Below are 26,575 nucleotides of genomic sequence, written 5' to 3'. Positions count from 1 at the left end.
TAGTATATTGTTTTGCCTTAGTCTAGTTGTCATATTATGATAAGATTTTTTTTTTAATGGCACTAACAGAAGATCACATATCTCTCCAGTTTTCCCTTGTCTTTATTGTTTGCCTGTAAATTTAAAAACTCATTTAAAAATTAATTTTTTTAATTTAGGGCACTACATGGTCAAGTGTCTCTGAGCTCATGTATTCTGATGTATTATTTATATGTTCTAATTTGTGTTTTCTTGCAAAACACTTTGTGATTTATAAGTGCTATACATATAAATATTTTTTTTCTGCTTGCTTACTTACTAGATCAGGAATGTTAAACAGTGGTTTGTCAAAAGTCAGATTATGGGTGCTGTAGTTATCAAGTGGCCTTGGTTGCTGTTGTATTCTTTCAACAGTTCTCTGTCCTTTGGTGCAGATGATTAGCTTTCTCCAGAAGTAGCTCAGGCAGTCATAGCACCTGTTATAAAGAATTAGATGATATTACAGAGAAATACAGTGATTCACTTGCAGTAGCATATACTCTGTTTCCTCAGATACTTTGTGATAAATAAATTCTGACACTGATTAGGCCATTTCACTGGATACATATATAGAGAAAATGCTGTTATTTGAGTTTCTAACTTAACTGATGTCAACCAGCCTTGTATGTTTAACTTAAATTACAATAACTCACTGTGAGCTGAAGACAACACAACCCGTGTCTTCTGCTAGGATTAGGTAGACAAATCACTGACTGTGAAAACATAGATATATATTTCCACTAGTTAATATACTAAATTTTTATTTTTTTTTAATTTTGGGAAAATGTATACTCCAGTTCCAATAAACTAGTATTGCTTGCATATAATTGTCACTCCACTCTCGTACATCACGAATTTTAGTACAGTTGTCTTTCCCCCACTGACAGATTTCATCGTCGTTTCTGCATTTACATTTACGGAGTCACCCCTACTAGGAAGGAAAAAAAGAAAAAAGTGACATAAAAAGAACCACATAAAGTATAAAGGATATTTCATTTTTTTATGAACTGACGTGAACGACTCAGATGATGCAATATAAGCAAACTGTCTGCTTTATTTTAAGTACTTTGAACATAGCTTTGAACAGAGTCTTTGATTGATTGATACCGTAGTATAGTATGTCAGCTGAGTTCAACTTGAAGTGCATCAGTGATACAGAGTCTGAATCAGTAGGCTCAGGCTGCTGATATACATATTTACATATGTAGGGCCTTGACCCATTGTTGTGATCTGTACGCTCGAGTGGGATGGCCTTCGTTGTCCTCCAGGAGGTTTGTTCACTGGTGCATCTTTATTTATAAGGCCCTGCTTGGACAAATGCCCACCTACATGTGCGATCTGCTCACACGGAGAAGTACTGTTTCTTACAGCCTGTGTTCAAGCGATCTTTTATTGCTCAATGTTCCATTTGCCAGAACTGAACTGGGAAAGAGGGCTTTTACTTATGCTGCCCCTTTCACATGGAACATGATGCAAAAAGACTGGAAGATAGCAGATCTTATTTCATTAAATGCTTTTAAGTCCAGATTGAGAGAGCCAGAGAAAAATGTTTTTAAAATGTAATTGTTATTTATAATATGTATGTAACTTTGTAATTTCAACGTGTTGTCGCCTCTTGGCCAGGACTCCCTTGCAAAAGAGGTTTTTAATCTCAATGGGACTTTTCCTGGTTAAATAAAGGTTAATAAAAAAATAAAAATAAAAATACATAATTTTCACAAAAAAATGGCAACACAGTGGCATGGTAATACTGTTGCTTGATAGCAAGAAGGTTTGATCCACTGTCTGGCCAGGGCCTTTTGAGGCTTCTGGAATTTGCATGTTCTCCTTTTGTCTGTGTAAGCTCTCGCTGAGTACTCTACTTCCTCCCACAGTCCAAAGACATCTGGGATTAGGTTAAATAGAGATTCTGAATTGCCCGCAGGTAAGAATGTGAGTGCAAATGGTTGTCTGTCTCTTTCTATATTAGCCCTGCAACAGACTGGTGACCTGTAGAGGGTGTAGGCTGCCTCTTACTCCATGGCAGCTGGGATAAACCATGAATTGGATAAGCAGAAGAAACTGAATGAATGGATGGATGGACAAAAAGATGACTGTACAAGACAATTGCCTGTTCTTTAAAATGTATTTTCTGTAATGAGCTAATGTAAAGCATCAAAACATTCTGACAGTAATCTAAGTAATTTGTCTACAGCTCTTATATAAGAACAGTCAACCATTTTCAGCTGCGTGGTTTACTGATTTTTTTTTTCAAAGAACTAAACTATGCATATAATATCTGAAAAGGAATACCTCAGTTACCTCAGTTACCTTAGTTTTACCAAAAAAACAAAAACATGATAACACTCGCCAACTAGGAAGCCTGATGCAGGTGCTTGACCTTAGCGTCGGCTCCCATTCAATTTATGTTTTGATGCGCCAGTGCAGACATTGTGTGGGTGTTTTGTTATGATTGTAAATGATATGCAAAATCATGCAGATAAACATATCAGTAGCAGCCTCCTGATTTACGTGCTGTAATAGTGTTTTGTTCAGACAGAAACATACATGTAAGTTTTACTGTTTATTCTCTGAAGTGTAGCCAGAGCAGTTTATCTGATTGCACATTGTTCTGTATGTATAACAACATATGGCTAATAGTTTTGGTTTGTCTGTAGCTCTGCTTGTGTTATCAGTCACATGCTCTAGCAGTTCATACAAAGAGGAACCATGTGGCTTCAGCAACAGAAGTTGATGGCCATTAAGATTTCTCTCTCACTTAGCAGTACAGACTGCAATTGCAGTACACATCTCTCATATGTTGGTTTTGTTCATATTGGGTTAAGAGGGGTTTTTAGGATAGATCTTATATACTCATGAGGATTGTTTAAGTTAACCGACTTGAAAGTAGTGACATTAATAATCTTCTCAGGACGGAGAAAAGATCAAACTTGGAGTGGGCTGAGACATAGCAGCAGTTGTAGTTCCAAACTTCTGGCAGTAATGCCAAACATGCTGCTTGCTAATCTAAGGTTAGTTGGAGTGCTGACTTATACAGACACTCTTCTAGTGTCAAGCAACCTTTAACCCACTGAATATTTATGGAGGTCTTAAAGCATTAGCAGTCACAACAATTATGCATTCTAACAATGCAAAAGCACAGTTCTAAATATAAGAACTGGATCATATGTGAAAGAAACTCCTTAAAACACAAAAGTTTCTGAATATTTTTCATAACTTGCACAACCATTTCTTTCATTGATCCTGCAAAAGAGAATACTTAAAACCATTTTGCTCATGGGAACATTTTGATATTACAATTATATATCACCTTGGAGCTTTGCTTTTAGGTAACAGGCATTGTTATACTGCCTCTTAATAATGTGAAAATATAACATTGAACCCTGAAATAATTAAATATTAACCTATCTGATTTTGTTTTGCTCATTTTTATTCAGGTCTGTTGGCCCTCACAAGTCAACTAAAATATGGCACGCATAGATTTTACACAAAACCCCAGGATAGTCCATTCTCTATATGACAATTAACCAACAGTACAATAGTGTCCCAAACCCCCAATTATTCCTAAAACAATATTTCTCTTTGACAAAAGCTGTAAATTATAACTTCAAAGAACCACACACAGACACAAATATGTAAACAACCCCATTTCCACAAAAGCTTTGCACTGTATAAAATGTAGACCAAATGAAACTATAAAACCACAACAGAAGATAGAAATAATATCATACGAGTAAAAATAGATTATTTTGAGTTTAATGGCAGCAAAGCATCTTAAGAGAATTGGATCAGGGCTATGTTTACCACGGTGTATCATACCCTCTTTTTTTTTAACAACAGCCTGTAAATGTTCTGGAACTGAGGAGACGTTTGGAGAGGAATTTTGTCCTGTTCTTGTCTGATATAGGATTTCTATATTTTATTGTTAAGAAAACATGGGTTTAAGAGATTTTTATTTGCGGTCCAGTAATTTCAGTGGACACGTGTCTGGGCTGATGCTTACTGATAACTAAAAGCACCAGTTGCTCGGATTTGTCTGCTGATTCAAAGATATCCGGGGAACCGTACAGCGCTCTGACTACTGCATCCAAAGCGTTTATAAAATCAACAAAAATGTTATTCAATGCACTGTTCTTGCAGTCGTACTAGTATAACGATCATGTCCATAGTGGATGAAAGACTGGAAGCCACACTGGCTTTCAGGAAAAAATTCTTGTAATATATATTTCTGAAGGTGACTGAGGATTTTGGCTACAGTAGCAATTTAGCAGCAACAGCAAGAAGGTAAATTTCACAATGGTTTCCACAGTCTGCACAGTGCACAGTCTTTTTTTGTTTGTAAATTGTGAAGATTTAAGCATCCTCGTATCCTTGTTTTTTGAACAGCTGGAACAGTTTTCCATGCTCCCAGCACTTGTTGAAGTATTTTCTATCTTTCCGACCACTGTGTGTGGTCAGAAATGGGGTTCAGATCAGGTGAACGAGGTGGCCATGTCATTAGTTTTTCTTCTTTTATACCCTTTCTTGCCAGCCACGTTGTGGAGTACTTGGACGCGTGTGATGGAGCATTGTCCTGCATGAAAATCATGTTTTTCTTGAAGGATGCAGACTTCTTCCTGTACCACTGCTTGAAGAAGGTGTCTTCCAGAAACTGGCAGTAGGACTGGGAGTTGAGCTTGACTCCATTCTCAACCCGAAAAGGCCCCACAAGCTCATCTTTGATGATACCAGCCCAAACCAGTACTCCACCTCCACCTTGCTGGCAACTGAGTCGGACTGGAGCTCTCTGCCCTTTACCAATCCAGCCACGGGCCCATCCATCTGGCCCATCAAGACTCACTCTCATTTCATCAGTCCATAAAACCTTAGAGAAATCAGTCTTGAGATATTTCTTGGCCCAGTCTTGACGTTTCAGCTTGTGTGTCTTGTTCAGTGGTGGTCGTCTTTCAGCCTTTCTTACCTTGGCCATGTCTCTGAGTATTGCACACCTTGTGCTTTTGGGCACTCCAGTGATGTTGCAGCTCTGAAATATGGCCAAACTGGTGGCAAGTGGCATCTTGGCAGCTGCACGCTTGACTTTTCTCAGTTCATGGGCAGTTATTTTGCGCCTTGGTTTTTCCACACGCTTCTTGCGACCCTGTTGACTATTTTGAATTAAACACTTGATTGTTCGATGATCACGCTTCAGAAGCTTTGCAATTTTGAGACTGCTGCATCCCTCTGCAAGATATCTCACTATTTTTGACTTTTCTGAGCCTGTCAAGTCCTTCTTTTGACCCATTTTGCCAAAGGAAAGGAAGTTGCCTAGTAATTATGCACACCTGATATAGGGTGTTGATGTCATTAGACCACACCCCTTATCATTACAGAGATGCACATCACCTAATATGCTTAATTGGTAGTAGGCTTTCGAGCCTATACAGCTTGGAGTAAGACAACATGCATGAAGAGGATGATGTGGACAAAATACTCATTTGCCTAATAATTCTGCACTCCCTGTACTTGTACAGGCAATCAATTCCAGGAGCTGTAGTCATATGTGCATATGTCTGTGTAAGCTGGCTGGTAGCACCAACTGTTTCTTCAAAGCTTGGGTCATCAGTTTTCAGAGGGATTAAAGCTGCTGTCCCAGTTATAAGCTGACACACACACATGTGTCTAAGGCCATGTGAAATTATCCAAGGCTACGATGGTGAAAAATACACACATTTTGTAGGCTTGGGAATGTCAGTGTGTGCTCTTATATTTCTTATATTATTGGACATAAATCTCTTCAGTTTCTGTGTGTGTTATCAGTAACTTTTGGCTCCAAAAATTCTGCATAATTGAATTTCCCCATTTTAAAAAGAAAATTCAGATTTAACTTTAACACATAGTCTAAGGTCGGGGTTAGCCAAGTTATGGTTTTTATTGGAAGTTATGGTAAGAATCATTAAAGTTTAATATCTTCTCCATGTGTATATGTGTGACATATAGAGACTGTACTTAAAGGACTGTTTCCTTAGGTCACAATCTGTGTATGTGTGAATGCACATACTTGTGTCCTGCACTGCAAAGGCATTTTCATTGTTGTCTTTACTGATGTGTACCACATTTTGTGAAGTAATAGGATCAAATAATATTTGGCGTCAAATTGTTTTTTCATTCATTTGTTTAGTTTTTTGGTCTGTCTTTCTACTCCATAACTGATTACATTAACCAATAAGTATTTAAATAATTTACTGCTTTTGTCTCACACATGATCACTTCAATGTACTTCAATATATGTCTTCACTTGACAACAAGACAAAGTTTTGATCGTGCAAATCCAATGGCATGACTAAAAACGTGCTAGCTTTGCTTTGGATCTATTCTGCAGGTTTTTTTTTTCTTCCACTTCAAATTCCAGAAATGAGCCTTGAATCATTCTTGTGTGGGTACTTAGCATGTTTTCCATAAAGCAGAGGTATTCGATTGCAAAGGATGCTGACTCAGCACCGCCATGGGCCTACTGTGGATCTGAAATATTCATGGTGCCTCAGATACATTTTCAAATTAGTAGAATGCCTCTAGCATTAATGGACCTGTCCAGAATCATGAAGAATACAAAGAATGCTTAAGTCTGTGTGTTATTTCAGTGTAGGGGTACACTCGCGTGTTCATAGGCGGCGATGCTTAATTCTGCTGTGTTGCATGTTTGCAAGCATCAAAATACAGTGGGGCAAAAAAGTATTTAGTCAGCCACCGATTGTGCAAGTTCCCCCACCTAAAATGATGACAGAGGTCAGTAATTTGCACCAGAGGTACACTTCAACTGTGAGAGACAGAATGTGAAAAAAAAATCCATGAATCCACATGGTAGGATTTGTAAAGAATTTATTCGTAAATCAGGGTGGAAAATAAGTATTTGGTCAATAACAAAAATACAACTCAATACTTTGTAACATAACCTTTGTTGGCAATAACAGAGGTCAAACGTTTACTATAGGTCTTTACCAGGTTTGCACACACAGTAGCTGGTATTTTGGCCCATTCCTCCATGCAGATCTTCTCGGGAGCAGTGATGTTTTGGGGCTGTCGCCAAGCAACACGGACTTTCAACTCCCGCCACAGATTTTCTATGGGGTTGAGGTCTGGAGACTGGCTAGGCTACTCCAGGACTTTCAAATGCTTCTTACAGAGCCACTCCTTTGTTGCCCGGGCGGTGTGTTTTGGATCATTGTCATGTTGGAAGACCCAGCCTCGTTTCATCTTCAAAGTTCTCACTGATGGAAGGAGGTTTTGGCTCAAAATCTCACGATACATGGCCCCATTCATTCTGTCCTTAACACGGATCAGTCGTCCTGTCCCCTTGGCAGAAAAACAGCCCCATAGCATGATGTTTCCACCCCCATGCTTCACAGTAGGTATGGTGTTCTTGGGATGCAACTCAGTATTCTTCTTCCTCCAAACACGACGAGTTGAGTTTATACCAAAAAGTTCTACTTTGGTTTCATCTGACCACATGACATTCTCCCAATCCTCTGCTGTATCATCCATGTGCTCTCTTCAGACGGGCCTGGACATGCGCTGGCTTCAGCAGCGGAACACGTCTGGCACTGCGGGATTTGATTCCCTGCCGTTGTAGTGTGTTACTGATGGTGACCTTTGTTACTTTGGTCCCAGCTCTCTGCAGGTCATTCACCAGGTCCCCCCGTGTGGTTCTGGGATCTTTGCTCACCGTTCTCATGATCATTTTGACCCCACGGGATGAGATCTTGCGTGGAGCCCCAGATCGAGGGAGATTATCAGTGGTCTTGTATGTCTTCCATTTTCTGATGATTGCTCCCACAGTTGATTTTTTCACACCAAGCTGCTTGCCTATTGTAGATTCACTCTTCCCAGTCTGGTGCAGGTCTACAATACTTTTCCTGGTGTCCTTCGAAAGCTCTTATATGATTTTTAGCAGCTGTCTAAAGAGATTAGACATTAAGTGACCAGGAAAGAAAGAGGTTCCTGAGATGTGTATCTTGTCTATTGTCGTTTGGTTGTATATAGTGTGTACATTAGTTTTCATTGTAAATAGCCTTGTAAATAGCACTGCAACAGAAGGGGTGAGCTGCCTTATTGTTTTTCCTTGCACTGTTTTCTCCTGTTTATTTCAGTTAGGGAGTTAGGTGTAGCGCTTGTCTTTTGTTTGATATTTGATTTCACATAGGGTTGTAGATAACACCTCCTCCTGACTTAGCTTGTTTTGTTTGTTATTTTGGCCTTTGTTCACCCCGGAGCTTCATTTTTGCAGTGCAGAAAAATAAATCACGATTCACTAAGAAATTGGTTTCCCTTTGTGTATGGTTTTGGGGACCAGGGCGGGGCAATTCTTTCAAACTTGTGTTGCGTTCCTGTACCCCTAGACTGGGGCGTAACATAAAGTGGGGGCTCGTCCTTTTTTTTTTCTTTTGCCATTCTTTTTGCTCATTGTATTTTGTGGGTTGTCTGCAGTTTTTGGTTGGCGGTTTTCTTGTAGTGTTGGGGGTGATCTAGTCACAATGACTTTTGATGTGGATGATTTTGCACTACAACCCACCGTGGATAAGTTGGATCGATGCACAAAGGCGGATTTGTTGTTGGTGGCAGATTTGTTTAATGTGGGTGTGCCTTTACATGCTAAAAAGGCAGAAATTAAGCAGTGCCTGACAGCTCAGCTGGTGGATAAGGGGGTTTTTGCGGAGTCGAAACCTCGGCCGGTTGAGGCGACTGGAGGTTTGGTGGTGGATGCGGGAGCAGAAGCTGCTGCAACCATCCTTAAAGCTCCCAGTGGACGGGTGTCGCCAGGGGCGGAGGCTCCTGCTGCCATTCAGATCCCAAACGTTAGCCCAGCCGGACAATCAACAGGATTGGTTACGGAGGATCTTGGGCTCGCCCTTCGCCTGAAAGAGGTGGAGCTTGCGACTAAGTCCAAAGAAGTTGAGCTTATGCATCTCCGCATAAGGGCTATGGAGCTGGATCCTTCCCGGCAGCGCAATGTTACCTCTACCCCAGTGAGTAAAGTTGTGAGTAAATCTTCTGATTCACTCTCCTCTGACCAATTTGATGCTAGCAGGCAAATTGCTTTAGTGCCACCTTTCAGAGAAAGTGAGGTTGACTCTTACTTTAATGCCTTTGAACGCATCGCAATCACTTTGAAATGGCCCAAGGATGTGTGGAGTTTGTTGCTGCAGTGTAAATTGGTGGGGAAAGCACAGGAAGTGTGTGCGAGCTTGTCTATTGATGACAGCCTGGATTATGAAATTGTGAAATCCACTATTTTAAGGGCTTATGAGCTAGTTCCAGAGGCATATCGCCAGAGGTTTCGGTCGTGTGAAAAATCTGCCAACCAAACACATGTAGAGTTTGCCAGGGAGAAGACTCTCTTGTTTGATAAGTGGTTAGCTGCAAGTAAAGTGAAGGACTTTGCTCAGCTAAGAGAATTGGTCCTGCTGGAGGAATTCAAAACGTGTCTTCCAGAGAATGTTGTTGTATATATCAATGAGCAAAAGGTGGATTCGTTGTCTAAAGCTGCTGTTCTCGCAGTTGAGTTTGTGTTGACCCATCGCGTTGCGTTTTCAGCTGTGCACCGTGAATGTGCCCCGTTGTCGAAACCTGCGAGGAGTTTGAGGGTTTCTCCTAAGCGTCAAACGCGCCCTGATCAGGTCCCCATGACTGTCCGAGAATGCTTTTATTGCCATGATACTGGCCATCTCATTGCCAGTTGTCCGTCGCTCCGTCGCAAAGAGCAAACTCACACATGGAAAAAGCCAAAAAGCATTGGTTTTGTTCAATCGGTTGCTACTCCTAATCCCGTCAGTGATGAACCAGGAAATGACAGTCTTGACAGCAGTTACCGACCATTCATTTCACAAGGGTTCGCCTCACTGACTGGAATAGAGGAGGATCGCGTGCCGATTGTAATTTTGCGCGACACTGGGGCTGCCCAGTCTCTCATTTTGGAAAGCGCGTTGCCTTTCTCAAGTAACTCGTTTTGTGGTGCTGATGCTCTCGTGTGGGGAGTGAAAATGAGTGTGTTACGAGCTCCGCTGCACAGTCTTCCTACAGTCGCCTCTCGTTTCGGGCCCGGTAACAGTTGGGGTGCGCGCTCGCTTGCCCGTGCAGGGGGTTACTATGATTCTGGGGAATGATCTAGCCAATGGGAAAGTTTTCCCGATCCCTGAAGTAATTGAAAACCCCGTCGATGATTTTGATTTTGTTTCCGAGCCTGCTGCTGACAGTCTGCCCTCTGTTTTTCCTGCCTGTGTTGTCACACGCGCCCACAAGCGTAAATATGGTGATGTTGACTTGTCTGACTCTTTTCTATGTTCTGAAGCTGTTCCTGAGAAAGCCGAACTGCCTGTGGAAAAAGCTGAAAAATGTGTGTCTGATAAACTGCTACCCGCTACACCTGACCTGTCTTTTGAGGTAAACAAAACAGATTTTATTCATGCGCAACAGAATGACCCGACTTTGGCCAAATGTTTACTTGCCGCAAATTCAAGCGATCAGAATCCCCGTGTCTACAGCATTGAAAATGATGTGTTAATGCGCAAATGGCATCCTCCCTCCTCTAGTGATCTTGGCTGGAACGTATTTCAACAAGCAGTTGTACCGCAAAATTTCCGACACCAAGTACTCAGCCTAGCACATGACAGTTTCTCTGGACATTTAGGAATTAGGAAGCCCTACCTTCGTATTCTGCGTCACTTTTTCTGGCCAGGTTTGAAGACTGATGTGACCAAATATTGCCGCTCTTGCCACGTTTGCCAGGTCAGCGGAAAACCCAACCAGGTTATTCCTCCTGCTCCATTGCATCCAATCCCAGCCTTAGGCGAACCATTTGAGCACATGATCATCGATTGTGTAGGTCCGCTTCCAAAAACCAAGTCAGGACATCAGTACCTCTTGACTTTAATGTGCGCCGCCACACGCTTCCCCGAGGCTATTCCGTTACGCACTATCAAAGTCAAAGCCATTGTCAGAGCATTAGTAAACTTTTTCTCCCTTTTCGGTTTGCCTAAATCAGTTCAAACAGACCAAGGGTCTAACTTCATGTCCAAGATATTCGCTCAGGTCTTAAAATCGCTATCCATCAAGCATCAAAAATCCAGTGCATATCACCCCGAATCACAGGGTGCGCTTGAGCGTTTCCACCAGACTTTAAAAGCCATGATGAGGAAGTTCTGCCTCGAGTCAGGAAGAGAGTGGGACGAAGGTCTGCCACTTCTCCTTCTAGCGGTGAGGGAGAGTGTGCAGGAGTCCACGGGTTTCAGTCCCGCAGAGCTGGTGTTTGGACACACAGTGCGTGGTCCCCTGCGGCTGCTTAAAGAGAGATATCTGTCCGACACAGCTACCCCCCGAGCAGAACGTATTAGATTACGTAATCTGTCCGACACAGCTACCCCCGAGCAGAACGTATTAGATTACGTAAGTTGTTTTAGGGAGCGTCTGCATAAAGCATGCGAAATTGCACGCGAGGCTCTTTCCGCGTCTCAGAAAAAAATGAAAAGGAAATTCGACAAAAAGTCCATGCAGAGAAAATTTGAAGTGGGTGACAAAGTGTTGACTCTCCTACCCGTTCCTGGATCCTCTCTCCAGGCAAAGTTCTGTGGGCCCTATACTGTCCAAGAGAAACTGAGTGACACAGATTATGTTATAGGTACCCCAGACCGTAGGAGAAAGCGTCGTGTGTGTCATGTTAATCTGATGAAGCCTTATTTTGTTCGTGATGCAGGTGTAAACTCCTCCTCATCCCCCGCTGCGCTGTCTGCCGTGTCGGTAGTTGTGCCAGCATCCCCGTCTCAGTATAGCCCAGAAAGTGATGGCTTAGCTTTCGTTTGTGCTGAGGGTTGCTCCCGACTCAGAAACTCTGAAGTATTGGATAAGTTGAATTCCCACCTAAAACATTTAGATGAGGCTGCCCAGACCGATGTGTGTTCTCTGATCAATACTTACCCATCTCTGTTTGCTGACACTCCGTCTCGCACTACTGTCCTCGAACATGACATAGATGTAGGTGACCACCCTCCGATCAAACAACACGCTTATCGTGTGAACCCTACCAAACGTGCACTTTTTCAGCAAGAAGTTTCCTACTTGCTGGAAAATGGTCTTGCTGTCCCTAGTTCGAGTGCCTGGAGTTCCCCATGCCTTCTTGTGCCGAAGGAAGACAAAACTCCACGTTTTTGTAGTGATTTTCGAAAAGTGAACAGTGTGACCAAACCCGACTCCTACCCTCTTCCCCGCATGGAAGATTGTGTTGACAGGGTTGGCTCCGCAAAGTTTGTCACCAAACTGGACTTATTAAAGGGTTATTGGCAAGTTCCCCTCACTCCGCGTGCATCTGAAATTTCTGCTTTTGTCACTCCTGACCACTTCCTCCAATACACCGTCATGCCTTTTGGCCTTCGAAATGCCCCTGCCACATTTCAACGCCTTATGCACATTGTCTTAGGTGGTGTCACAAACTGTGAAGTGTACTTAGACGACATTGTAGCCTATTCAGAGACTTGGTCAGATCACCTTGGAACACTCACGGAGATTTTTGGAAGATTACAAGAGGCATCCCTTACCCTAAATCTTGCCAAATGTGACTTTGGTAAGGCCACTGTGACTTATCTAGGGAAGCAGGTGGGTCAGGGACAGGTGCGCCCCCTGCTGGCTAAAATCCAGGCTATCCTAGATTTCCCTGTGCCTCGCACTAGACGTGAGCTTCGCCGGTTCCTTGGTATGGCCGGCTATTATCGTGGCTTCTGTAAGAATTTTGCAGATGTAGTTGCACCTCTCACCAGTCTCACAAGTGTGTCAAAACCATTTGTATGGTCCCCCACATGCCAGAATGCTTTTGAGTCTGCCAAAGCTCTCCTCTGCAGCACACCAGTACTTGCCGCTCCTGTTTTCACACATCCGTTTAAACTTGAGGTGGATGCCAGCGCCAACGGTGCAGGTGCGGTGCTGTTGCAGGAGGATAGGCAGGGTGTTGATCACCCAATTGGTTACTTTTCGAAAAAATTCAACTCCCACCAACAGAAATACAGCACCATTGAAAAAGAAGCCCTCTCTCTATTGCTTGCTCTACAGCATTTCGAGGTCTATGTCGGTTCCAGTTCAGCACCTGTCATTGTTTACACAGACCACAACCCCCTCGTGTTTTTGACCCGAATGCAAAATTCTAACCAAAGGCTCATGAGATGGTCCCTCTTAGTACAAGATTTCAATCTGGAGATCCATCACAAAAAAGGGACAGAGAATGTACTGGCAGATGCGCTGTCACGTGGTTTTCGGAACCCCTAAGCGCCAAACATCTTTAGGGGAGATGTTTGGTCTTGGGAAGGGGGGTGTTATGGCCCTGTCCATAATCTGTTTTGGTGGCTGTTGTTGTCTGTGCCTTTAAGTCTTTGCAGGTCCCGGAGTGGATGAGCTGACGGCTGCTGATTGGTCCCCTGGCCATGTGATCTTCATTCAAATCCCTCACCAGCAGTTGTCCCGGGGCAGCCACTGACAGCAGCAGCAGACCTGACCCTGGCCTCCAAAACCTGAGACTTTTGTGCGACTTTTTTGGAGTTTTGTATATAGTGTGTACATTAGTTTTCATTGTAAATAGCCTTGTAAATAGCACTGCAACAGAAGGGGTGAGCTGCCTTATTGTTTTTCCTTGCACTGTTTTCTCCTGTTTATTTCAGTTAGGGAGTTAGGTGTAGCGCTTGTCTTTTGTTTGATATTTGATTTCACATAGGGTTGTAGATAACACCTCCTCCTGACTTAGCTTGTTTTGTTTGTTATTTTGGCCTTTGTTCACCCCGGAGCTTCATTTTTGCAGTGCAGAAAAATAAATCACGATTCACTAAGAAATTGGTTTCCCTTTGTGTATGGTTTTGGGGACCAGGGCGGGGCAATTCTTTCAAACTTGTGTTGCGTTCCTGTACCCCTAGACTGGGGCGTAACAGTGGGTTAATTGAGGTAAAATAAATTTCTATGTCTGAGATTTGTGTGAAATTGGCTTCCAAAAACTGTTGATTGGTCTTTAGACTGTGCAACGGGAAATCGTTTTTGGTGCTTTCATGAATGCTGAAGAGATAAGATATCTTATCTGTTCATAATGCATGAAAAAAAACTGTCATTCTTGTCTTTTCAGAGTTTTATAGCAGCAACACTGCTGCTATATGCTTTGCAAATCCAGTCCTAATGACAGAAAGATGTAAGATACATAACTGATGTTAGAAACAATGTAACAGCATGCATAACTCGTGTCATATTAGGTACCTTGTTTGATATAATAAAATGGGGGGGACATCAATGTCATGGGTTGCTAGTTTAAACTGCCAAACCTTGACACTGAAACATTAATATTTTTGTAGTGTCTGTCTTGTTTTTAGAAAAAATGTGTGTATTTAACCTTTTGTTAAACAGTTTTGTGACCTGTTTACTTATCATCCATCTTTATTCTTCAGCTTCCTTTCATATTGATGATGCTAACAACAAACTTTGCAAAGGCATCATGAACATTTTGCATTCATAATTTGCAAAACTTCCTAAACAACCAAATGTCATGTTCTCATATCATTTTTTGATTGGTCAGCATGGTACATTTTCCACCATCACGAACGGGCGTTTTTTTTTTTTTTTGCTCATAAGCAGAGAGTGCTTGCTGCGCTGTCCTTAGACAGTAAACGTGATGAAACTATTGAGGAAAAAACGAAGCGTATATATTGTTTATCATCTACATCATGGTTTTACGTGGCCTATCGACACAATTTAAAAACTGGTATATATCACCTTGTTGCTTTGTCATCTTGAAGTGGTCATGTGATTGGCTTACCACAACTCCTTTATTCTTCCTCAGTCAAACAGCAGCACTCATGCGATTGTTTTGCCCCCCATTAGCTCCAGGTGCTACTTTTTTTTATTCATATATATTTGAGTATGTTTCTACGCGTATATGTGTAAGTAATGGTACTATATCTGTGTCAGTGTCGAGCATGTGTTTTATTTCTTTTGCCTCTTTTCCCAGTAAATTAATATTATGATTTCCAACAGAAGTTTAATAGGGGTGGTAATATCTGCAGATGTGTATCGCAGTGTTTCTCCATAAATGGGTTTTAGAAAAGGAAGCCAGTGTCATTGTGCAAATTCTTCCATGATCTTGTCTTTAACTTATAAGTGGTCACCTCCAAACATTTAATATATGGTTTTCATTGCACTGGATTTCATTTAAAACCTCCATGCCTTTTTTCTGTCATCATCGAAAACATTTGCACATGCACAATTTTTAACCTAAAAGTGTAAGCTAAAACAGTTAGTTATATAAAATTACATTTAATCTACAATAACTATAATAGACAACTCTATTGTGCAGGTCATTACTAGTCTTGAGAGCTTGAAAAGTAGGCAGCTGTCTTCTTTGGTTTTTGAAGATGTTTGGCCTCTCATCTGCAGAGTCTTCAATTGTATAACAAAGGAGCCTCTTGAATGACAGGTGAAATATTTTCAGAAACCTACAGACAAAAAAGAAGCCCACTGGACTTCTTTTAGTTTAGTAAAGAATATAGACAACTGGACTTCTGTAGGTTTTTGAAGATTTGGGTCTGATCTAAGAGACTTCTTTAGTTCCAGACCAAAGAAGCCCCTTAGGCCAGCGGTCTCCAACCTTTTTTGCGCCACGGACCGGTTTATGCCCGACAATATTTTTCACGGACCAGCCTTTAATGTGTCGCGGATAAATACAACAAAATAAAACTAGTACCGGTACCGAAAAAAAGATTTATTCATAACACACGTGAAAAGACCCAGGAAAACCGAGTTAACGATCAAAATGATAATAAAATAACGCTGAAAACCGATAAAAACCCTGAAAACCATACATTTCACACCTGAGCCTCAACTCTCGCGGCCCGGTACCAAACGACTCACGGACCGGTACCGGTCCGAGGCCCGGGGGTTTTGAAGATGTTAAAAATCAATGGAAGCCCAGTTGCCCTCTTGTCAAGCTCTTAAACTAATAAACAATGTTGTTCCTCAATGCTTACTTAAACAGAGACTGCTGTGAACTGTCTACTTTTGTTTTCATTTCATATTAATTATCACTTTGATAAAACAAAGCTCAAAGAGCTCCAGGTCAAAACCCCAGGGGTCAAAAGCCAGTGTTCTCCGACTGCCAGTCCCAAGATAAATGGCTAGGGTTGTGTCAGGAAGGTCATCCACATAAAACTTTGGCCAGACATATAGATCATCTGGATTAAGAATTTCAAACTGGATTACTGGAGCCCAGGTTAAGATGGACCTACTGTGTTACTGCCCAACAGGCTGGTAGAAACTGTGGTACTCTTTGCCAAAGACAAGGGAAACGTGGGAAACCCCCAGCAGCCTTGGCCTATTGCAGCATAACTCAGGGAGGTTCACCGTATCCAGCCCCGCATGTCTGCTTTATCAAAAAGGAAAGTTTCTAGCCTAATCCTAAAAGTAGAGAGGTTGTTTATCTCCTAAATCCAGACTGCGGCATGGTTCTTGGGAAGAAGGGTCTGATAGCTGAAAGTTCTGCCTTCTATTTTCCTTTTAAATATCTTAGGGACCGTGAGCAAGCCATCAGTCTGAGAGTTAAGTGGTCTTTTGAAATGATATTTTATTGTGGGGTCTTTAAGAAAAAAATGGGCCCAGATTTTTCAAGACCATGTACAGGGAGTGCAGAATTATTAGGCAAGTTGTATTTTTGAGGAATAATTTTATTATTGAACAACAACCATGTTCTCAATGAACCCAAAAAACTCATTAATATCAAAGCTGAATGTTTTTGGAAGTAGTTTTTAGTTTGTTTTTAGTTTTAGCTATTTTAGTGGGATATCTGTGTGTGCAGGTGACTATTACTGTGCATAATTATTAGGCAACTTAACAAAAAAACAAATATATACCCATTTCAATTATTTATTTTTACCAGTGAAACCAATATAACATCTCCACATTCACAAATATACATTTCTGACATTCAAAAACAAAACAAAAACAAATCAGCGACCAATATAGCCACCTTTCTTTGCAAGGACACTCAAAAGCCTGCCATCCATGGATTCTGTCAGTGTTTTGATCTGTTCACCATCAACATTGCGTGCAGCAGCAACCACAGCCTCCCAGACACTGTTCAGAGAGGTGTACTGTTTTCCCTCCTTGTAAATCTCACATTTGATGATGGACCACAGGTTCTCAATGGGGTTCAGATCAGGTGAACAAGGAGGCCATGTCATTAGTTTTTCTTCTTTTATACCCTTTCTTGCCAGCCACGCTGTGGAGTACTTGGACGTGTGTGATGGAGCATTGTCCTGCATGGAAATCATGTTTTTCTTGAAGGATGCAGACTTCTTCCTGTACCACTGCTTGAAGAAGGTGTCTTCCAGAAACTGGCAGTAGGACTGGGAGTTGAGCTTGACTCCATCCTCAACCCGAAAAGGCCCCACAAGCTCATCTTTGATGACACCAGCCCAAACCAGTACTCCACCTCCACCTTGCTGGCAACTGAGTCGGACTGGAGCTCTCTGCCCTTTACCAATCCAGCCACGGGCCCATCCATCTGGCCCATCAAGACTCACTCTCATTTCATCAGTCCATAAAACCTTAGAAAAATCAGTCTTGAGATATTTCTTGGCCCAGTCTTGACGTTTCAGCTTGTGTCTAGTTCAGTGGTGGTCGTCTTTCAGCCTTTCTTACCTTGGCCGTGTCTCTGAGTATTGCACACCTTGTGCTTTTGGGCACTCCGTGGCTATGGGGGTTGGGAAGCGTATCTGTAACCGGAAGGTCGCCGGTTCGATCCCCGGGCTCTCTGTCCTGGTCGTTGTGTCCTTGGGCAAGACACTTTACCCTACCGCCTACTGGTGTTGGCCAGAGGGGCCGATGGCGCGATATGGCAGCCTCGCTTCTGTCAGTCTGCCCCAGGGCAGCTGTGGCTACAACTGTAGCTTGCCTCCACCAGTGTGTGAATGCGAGAGTGAATGAATAGTGGCATTGTAAAGCGCTTTGGGTGCCTTGAAAAGCGCTATATAAATTCAATCCATTATTATTATTATTAGTGATGTTGCAGCTCTGAAATATGGCCAAACTGGTGGCAAGTGGCATCTTGGCAGCTGCACGCTTGACTTTTCTCAGTTCATGGGCAGTTATTTTGCGCCTTGGTTTTTCCACACGCTTCTTGCGACCCTGTTGACTATTTTGAATGAAACGCCTGATTGTTCGATGATCACGCTTCAGAAGCTTTGCAATTTTGAGACTGCTGCATCCCTCTGCAAGATATCTCACTATTTTTGACTTTTCTGAGCCTGTCAAGTCCTTCTTTTGACCCATTTTGCCAAAGGAAAGGACGTTGCCTAATAATTATGCACACCTGATATAGGGTGTTGATGTCATTAGACCACACCCCTTCTCATTACAGAGATGCACATCACCTAATATGCTTAATTGGTAGTAGGCTTTCGAGCCTATACAGCTTGGAGTAAGACAACATGCATGAAGAGGATGATGTGGACAAAATACTCATTTGCCTAATAATTCTGCACTCCCTGTATGTGAGAAGGATTTTAAGCTTAATCTATATTTAACAGAATCAAATTACTTATAATTTCACTGTTAAATAATTTATTAACAACAAACAGAAGCCAATACTGGGGAAATGAGCTCTCTTTCACTCTGAAAGAGATCGCAGGCTGCAAAAATGTATCTAGAAAGTTTTGGAAGGACTTTGCAAAGGCAATGATTAAATGGTGGAAGCCAAAGAATGGTGTGCAGAGGTAGGGCAGAATTTGAGGCTCCGGGCAATAGTGAACAGTTAACAGATGATTTGGAAAGTGTAGCTGAACTGGTCAGAGAATTTCCAATAAGGTATCTGTACTCTGGACAGAGAAAAGAAGACAAAGAGACTTGGTGATCAAATGGAGAAGAACAGGAAAGAATTCAATGAAGGATGAGATGGAATTGTTCTAACAAGCGAAGAGAGTGTGCTAAGAAGGTGGAAAGTACTCTAGTATCAATTTTCAAGAACATGAATAAGTAACTGTGGTATTGTATCAGAATGTCAGGACTAGAAGAGAATCCTGAGGGGGTGCTGGGAATAAGGACTGCAGTGAGGTGTGGTTTCAAGGTGCGGGTGGAATTATATTGGCATCTGAGTCTATTCTTGTATCAATCATGATGGTTGTTAGATGAGGTCAATGGACTATGATGTTTGCAGATAACAGTGTGATCTGTAGTGAAAGCTGGGAGTTGGTGGAAGAGATGCATGCTATTTCTTCCATTTGAATGAAATAAGTTAAAAACCATATCTTACTCTAATTTTGTGACAAAGCCCTATAGCCTGTAACATGTATTTTTTTTTTTTCCTTGTCGGCTTTTGTCAAAGCTAATATAAAATCAGTAAGGTTCTTGAAATACTAGATGAAAAAGAATAAAAATGTATTTTTATTTCATTGGTTGATTATAGAAGGTTATATCTTTGTAGTCCAAAAACACAGCACAATTGTGCATAAATTTGACTAAACAGAAGTCAGTCATCCCATTCATCCATTAATGATTCCAACATGTCAGATTCCTCTTTTCCTGTTTATTCTTTTGATTAGCACATGGTTTTATGTTAAATATAAGCCTAGCGGCTTCAACCACCAGACAAATGGAAATTAAGGTGAAATATCCTAGCATTCAACAGAAACCAGCTGCACTAAAATAAGGAGGAAATTAAAGATATCTAGCTTCAAAATGCTAAAAGAGCAGATGATTTGAATTAATTAATTTGGTGTAAAAGTAGAGGATAAAAAGAAGATAAGGAAGGAACTCATGGGATTTTTACAGAGTATCTCCAGTGTTCAAATATTGTGGCTAGTAGCAGCACAAAGACAAGCGCTTCTCAGTTGCTGTTGTTTACAGGATTATGAGCGAATGATAACATTCATAGCAATTTCACAAGTTTAAGGTGATGTGCTATTAGACCGACCATGCAAATAATTTTAAATTCTACTATAAACCTTTAGATTTACATTTAATAGAAAAGGAAAATTAGATATATTGAATACACGAATGATGTTGTGTCAACCAGAAAACCAGAAATTCTGACTCTAAGGAATTTATGAAAAAAAAAAACATGTGAAAATTATGTTTTAATTCAGGGGTGTCAAACTCAAATACACAGTGGGCCAAAATTCAAAACTGGAACAAAGTCGCGGGCTAACATTAATATTTATTGAAAAATATTTATTCCTCCAGATATAAGAATGAATCTTTTCTTATGAACTCAAATACGTTTTGCTGAAAAACTGAATATGGAACAAGCAAAGCTTAATACTAAGCAATATATATATATTAGCTGTATAATACCAGTAGGCCAGCTCTAATAGTAATTTGGTATGGCTCAATCACACCACCACACAGTACTGACCCACACATATGGTTCTTACACACACACTGGACTTTCTGGATTTTGTTTTTGCACAACACTGGTCACTATATTCTTCATTTCCGGTTAATACTTGTACAGCTGCTGTTATTGTGTATATATTTATTTATATTTAGATTTCTTCATACATTCTTATATAGTTCTATATTGTGTATTTTGTTGTACAGTTATTTTATTTTCAACTTTAATTTATATATTTTATCTTATTCTTCCCAGTTAAATTTACCCTTCATTCTAATTTGTGTTGTACAGTTATTTCATTTTTAACCTTAATTTATATTTTATTCCTTCCTAGTTAAATTTACCCTTTTTAATTTTTCATATTTATTTCCTATCTTATTCATAGCCTTTTCCTTTTTTGTTTTCTTTAGGTCACGAGCAGTTGTCCAAGCATTTCACTACATATCGTACTGTGTATGACTGTGTACGTGACAAATAAAATTTGAATTTGAATTCGCGGGCCAAATGTAATTAGGCTGCGGGCCAGAGTTTGACACCTACAGTGGGGCAAAAAAGTATTTAGTCAGCCACCGATTGTGCAAGTTCCCCCACTTAAAATGATGACAGAGGTCAGTAATTTGCACCAGAGGTACACTTCAACTGTGAGAGACAGAATGTGAAAAAAAAATCCATGAATTCACATGGTAGGATTTGTAAAGAATTTATTCGTAAATTAGGGTGGAAAATAAGTATTTGGTCACCTCAAACAAGGAAAATCTCTGGCTCTCACAGACCTGTAACGTCTTCTGTAAGAAGCTTTTCTGTCCCCCACTCGTTACCTGTATGAATGGCACCTGTTTGAACTCATCATCTGTATAAAAGACACCTGTCCACAGCCTCAAACAGTCAGACTCCAAACGCCGCCATGGCCAAGACCAAAGAGCTTTCGAAGGACACCAGGAAAAGTATTGTAGACCTGCACCAGACTGGGAAGAGTGAATCTACAATAGGCAAGCAGCTTGGTGTGAAAAAATCAATTGTGGGAGCAATCATCAGAAAATGGAAGACATACAAGACCACTGATAATCTCCCTCGATCTGGGGCTCCACGCAAGATCTCATCCCGTGGGGTCAAAATGATCATGAGAACGGTGAGCAAAGATCCCAGAACCACACGGGGGGACCTGGTGAATGACCTGCAGAGAGCTGGGACCAAAGTAACAAAGGTCACCATCAGTAACACACTACAACGGCAGGGAATCAAATCCCGCAGTGCCAGACGTGTTCCGCTGCTGAAGCCAGTGCATGTCCAGGCCCGTCTGAAGTTTGCCAGAGAGCACATGGATGATACAGCAGAGGATTGGGAGAATGTCATGTGGTCAGATGAAACCAAAGTAGAACTTTTTGGTATAAACTCAACTCGTCGTGTTTGGAGGAAGAAGAATACTGAGTTGCATCCCAAGAACACCATACCTACTGTGAAGCATGGGGGTGGAAACATCATGCTATGGGGCTGTTTTTCTGCCAAGGGGACAGGACGACTGATCCGTGTTAAGGACAGAATGAATGGGGCCATGTATCGTGAGATTTTGAGCCAAAACCTCCTTCCATCAGTGAGAACTTTGAAGATGAAACGAGGCTGGGTCTTCCAACATGACAATGATCCAAAACACAGCGCCCGGGCAACAAAGGAGTGGCTCCGTAAGAAGCATTTGAAAGTCCTGGAGTGGCCTAGCCAGTCTCCAGACCTCAACCCCATAGAAAATCTGTGGCGGGAGTTGAAAGTCCGTGTTGCTCGGCGACAGCCCCAAAACATCACTGCTCTCGAGAAGATCTGCATGGAGGAATGGGCCAAAATACCAGCTACTGTGTGTGCAAACCTGGTAAAGACGTATAGTAAACGTTTGACCTCTGTTATTGCCAACAAAGGTTATGTTGCAAAGTATTGAGTTGTATTTTTGTTATTGACCAAATACTTATTTTCCACCCTAATTTACGAATAAATTCTTTACAAATCCTACCATGTGGATTCATGGATTTTTTTTTCACATTCTGTCTCTCACAGTTGAAGTGTACCTCTGGTGCAAATTACTGACCTCTGTCATCATTTTAAGTGGGGGAACTTGCACAATCGGTGGCTGACTAAATACTTTTTTGCCCCACTGTATGTTTTAATTCATGCATCATAGACTGCATGCAGAAATGGAGATCTATTCATCTGTAAAGTAGGTAATGTAGGCAGGTTTTGGTAAACAGGTCAGATTATACAGTATGTAATCCCATTTAAATCTTATTACAATATCTTTTCATCAGTGCTTCTCTCAAACCATTTATTTAGTTTCAGTTCTTGCAAAGGTCATAGGTATACTTGAGCTATCCTATAATCCATCCATTCCCTCTATAAACTGTATGTCCCCTTATTTATCCATCCAGCACATAATCTCTCCATTCTTCTTGCACTCCTCTCTGTCTATACTTTCTCTCATGTATTAGCCCAGCATGTGGTAGACATAGTTTTTACTTTCACCCAAATGTATGTTAGTTTAACTTGATTAGTTAAACTGGTTGTTAGTGATGCACTGACAACATGTCCAGTATTAACACGACACTTTCCCAGCCATCCGTTGAGATATGCTTCAGCCTATTGCGACTCTGAATGATGACGCAAGTATGTGTGGAAATTGGTGGATGTATAGATGAAAACAAATATTTGAGGTTGTTAAAGAGAATGAGAGTGAAAGCATCATATTTACCACTGTTGTGTGTCAAAGACAGCTGAAGAATGGCACGCCTGGTGAAGGGGACAATACAGTCATAATAAAAAAATAAAAAAATAAATTTAAAAAAATTAAAATGACAAGTTTTTGACTGTCCTTCTGAGTGTTTCTGCCACCTCCTCTTAACCACTGAATACAGCCCACGTTAGACTTTCCACAGAAAAATCCGCAAATACTGAATTCTCAAATAATGAACCATGAATAGGTGGGGGTCAACTGTACTATAGTGGGTGATCTAAAACAAACTGAGCACAACAATGTTGCACCCATTTTTAACAAATCTGTCCTACCTTAATCTTTCTAAATCTGAAGCGAATACTTATTTATATATGATATAAATAAATCATTATATATGATTATAGAGATGATTATGGAGATAATCATACGTCAGAATCTTAGGACTTAAAACCACGTAAATTCAAAGTTGAAGTATCATATTCAATTCTCACAATGATAGCAGTAAATTAGTAAGTTTAAAATTTCTACACTTCTATTACAATTCGTAAAGTAAATCTCATGAAAATCCCTGTAGACATAAGGAAGTTATTATCAGTTTTGTAGGAAATTCTGTATCTCTCAGTGCTTATGTACAGTAATTATTTAGTTACCGCTAAACATTTTGTAGTATTCTGTTCTTCAATAATATTTAATGCCTTATAATTAAAGCATCACTCCAGAATTACCTGCTAGGATTCTTCTGTAGCTCAGCTGTTATGTTTTGAGCCCAATGTTAACCTTATCCTGCATGATTGACTATTTGGCTGCAAGTTTTACATGAAGACAGTGTTTGAGCAGACTTCTTCAGGCTGTAGATGAGTATACCAGCACCCCATTGGTTTCTTACAGTTCTGAGCTGATTGCACGCTGGACACCTACCATTTTCAAAGTAAAATCACTGTTTCCTGCCCTCAGTCTTGTTCATTTTTTGGTTCTGCAGAACAGCTTGGACTCTGCTGTATATACGGTAAATGAAAGCATAATTTCTTTTGAAACCTCCGTTTTTTTCTAGCTGTACCTTACCTGGCTGTTTCAGTCATCAGCCACGTTTCCTATTACAAGTGTTTTGAAATTAAACTGTCACATATTCCCAGTCAAATATTGCAGGGAAACAACATGATCAGTCGTTTACGTCCCTGTCAGTGCTTTTGTTTTTTTTGGCTTATTGGTATGTTTTTATCATATTGTTCTGGGCTCAAACCAAACAAACAACTGTGCTCTGGTATTGTTTGCAGGATTAAATAAAAACCTGTGGGCTGGAGGGAAAAAAATGTGATCTTTTGTTTTTACCACTACAACCTGCTTCTTTTGTTCTTTTATGATAATGCAGTAATACATGGTAGTATTCACAACATCAAGCACAGTTGGACTTCTGAGTCTGTTATGCTTCTGAAAATTATATCTATATCTGTATCTGTATAGATATATATAAATATAAACACAACAACACCAAAACATTTTAGCTAGGACAATAAATATCAGTTTATCTGTGCTTTTCGCTTAAAAGACATGCCGCATGGGTTTGTGCATGCATCCATGTTCAGGTCTCTTAAGCAGAAGATTAAAAATACAAATATAGTTTTGGCATTCGTGCCTTTAAAACCCTGTGTTCCTGTGTGAATAAGCAATGCTGAAAACACAAACACATACAGAACCTCCCTGTCTTTGTTAGCGTCCAGCAAAGTTGGTACTTACTGGATTTCCAGCTCTCACACATAAGTAATAAAGCCATTGTTCCAATATCCTTTCCTCAGCTTTGTGACCACATCATAAATAAGAAACCGCTTCACCATTTATGAATAAATAAAGGAATCCTTCTGAGATCATGGAAGATTACTGCCTTGTGAATGACTTAGACAATACAATAACATAAAAAGTTTATCTAAAAATAACTTTTCTGGGATTTTACTTTGTGTTCCATGTGAGTTCACATGACTTGCAATGTGGGTCTGGTGACTTATGCCTCCAAAAATTGTTCTGCATGAGCGCTGTGTGCATGTGTGTGGGCTGCTCAACCTGTTTCATTTTTTATATATTGTTGTGCCTCCCAGTTGTAACTGGAGTTCATTTATGCTTCTCCTTTGAATCCAGATTTGTGCGTATGCATGTGTTTGCCTCAGTGCTGACTGCCAGGACAAGCAGCAAAGCCTGGTCCCACTCTTCATATTCAATTCAACAACTTTTATGTAAAATGCTCATATGAAAGTCAAAGCGCAGTGTTTATGTAAGAGTCAACAAGCGTTAAAAGGACTGCAGCGTGTTCTGTTGGGTACTGAGACATGGCACACTTTGGCATTTGGCATTTCCTCAGGCTTCACATGCCGTGTGTGTGTGTGTTTGTGTGTTCCTGTTGTGAATCTGGGGTTGAGCCAGGGCAACAGTGGTAAACTGAATTATTTGCATTGATGTCAAATACCATTTTCAAGGTTTTTCAAGCATGGATTAAACAAGCCTGTTGACATGCAAGTGTATTGAAAATAGGTTCGCTGCCTGGTTGAGATACGGCGGTAGGGAGAAGATAAAGTGAGTTAAATCAGTAGAATACGGCAAACACTGAGATTTATATCTATGTAGATCTAAAGTTAATGGCCTCTGGCCTGCTAGATTAAAAAGCTTAAGTGTGAGTTACCATCTGACCTCAGGAATTCGCATGATAAGGTGGGGCCAGGTTTCACCATGAGCTCACCCGAAACCCTGGCTGATTGGGACCCACACCCATTTTCACACCTTGGCTCAGGCGATCATCAGGGGGTCCTTTTGTCCCAATGTAGGGGGATACTACCACTAGGTTTAAATCTGGGACTCTCCACCATTTGACCTTAGAACTGAAGAAGCTTCTCGGATGAGAGGTGAAACGTCTTCAAGCAACTTCAAGTCCAGACGCCTTTCTTTGCAAGCTCCTTTGACTACAATGACCTAGATGACTGAGAACCTTCACAGACATACTGTGAGTTACCTTGTTATTCTCTCAGAAATTTAGTTTTCTAAGGTCTAATTTAGCTTTAGCTACGTTAACTTTCCTTTGACAAATAGTGACCTTTTCCCCCCAATAATGGAGACATTAAAGTTCTATAAAGAGTCTAGCTGCAAATATAAAATGGGCATTGTTATCCTGGACAGCTATATTTACTTATTCATCTAGTCAACATACTAGTGAGCTAATACAAGCCTCACCACCACCACCCCCCCCCCCCCCCCCCAAAAAAAAAAGTCATGTCAAAGGCAAATTTCTAATGACACAATAGAGTGCTGTCAGTAAGCATTCTGGGACTTTGATACAAAAATTAGAAACTACCCCCCCCCCCTCCCACTCTCACACACACACACACACACACACACACACACACACACACACACACACACACACACACACACACACACACACACACACACAAGCTCTCTGCGAAAACATATCAGCAAGGCATTTCACTACA

This window comes from Copadichromis virginalis, linkage group LG19 (genome assembly GCF_057382275.1).
Source record: "Copadichromis virginalis isolate Kocher_CV1m ecotype Utaka linkage group LG19, C_Virginalis_male_GT1.1, whole genome shotgun sequence".
NCBI classification, from domain to species: domain Eukaryota; kingdom Metazoa; phylum Chordata; class Actinopteri; order Cichliformes; family Cichlidae; genus Copadichromis; species Copadichromis virginalis.
Note: the sequence above shows the minus strand (reverse complement) of the source record.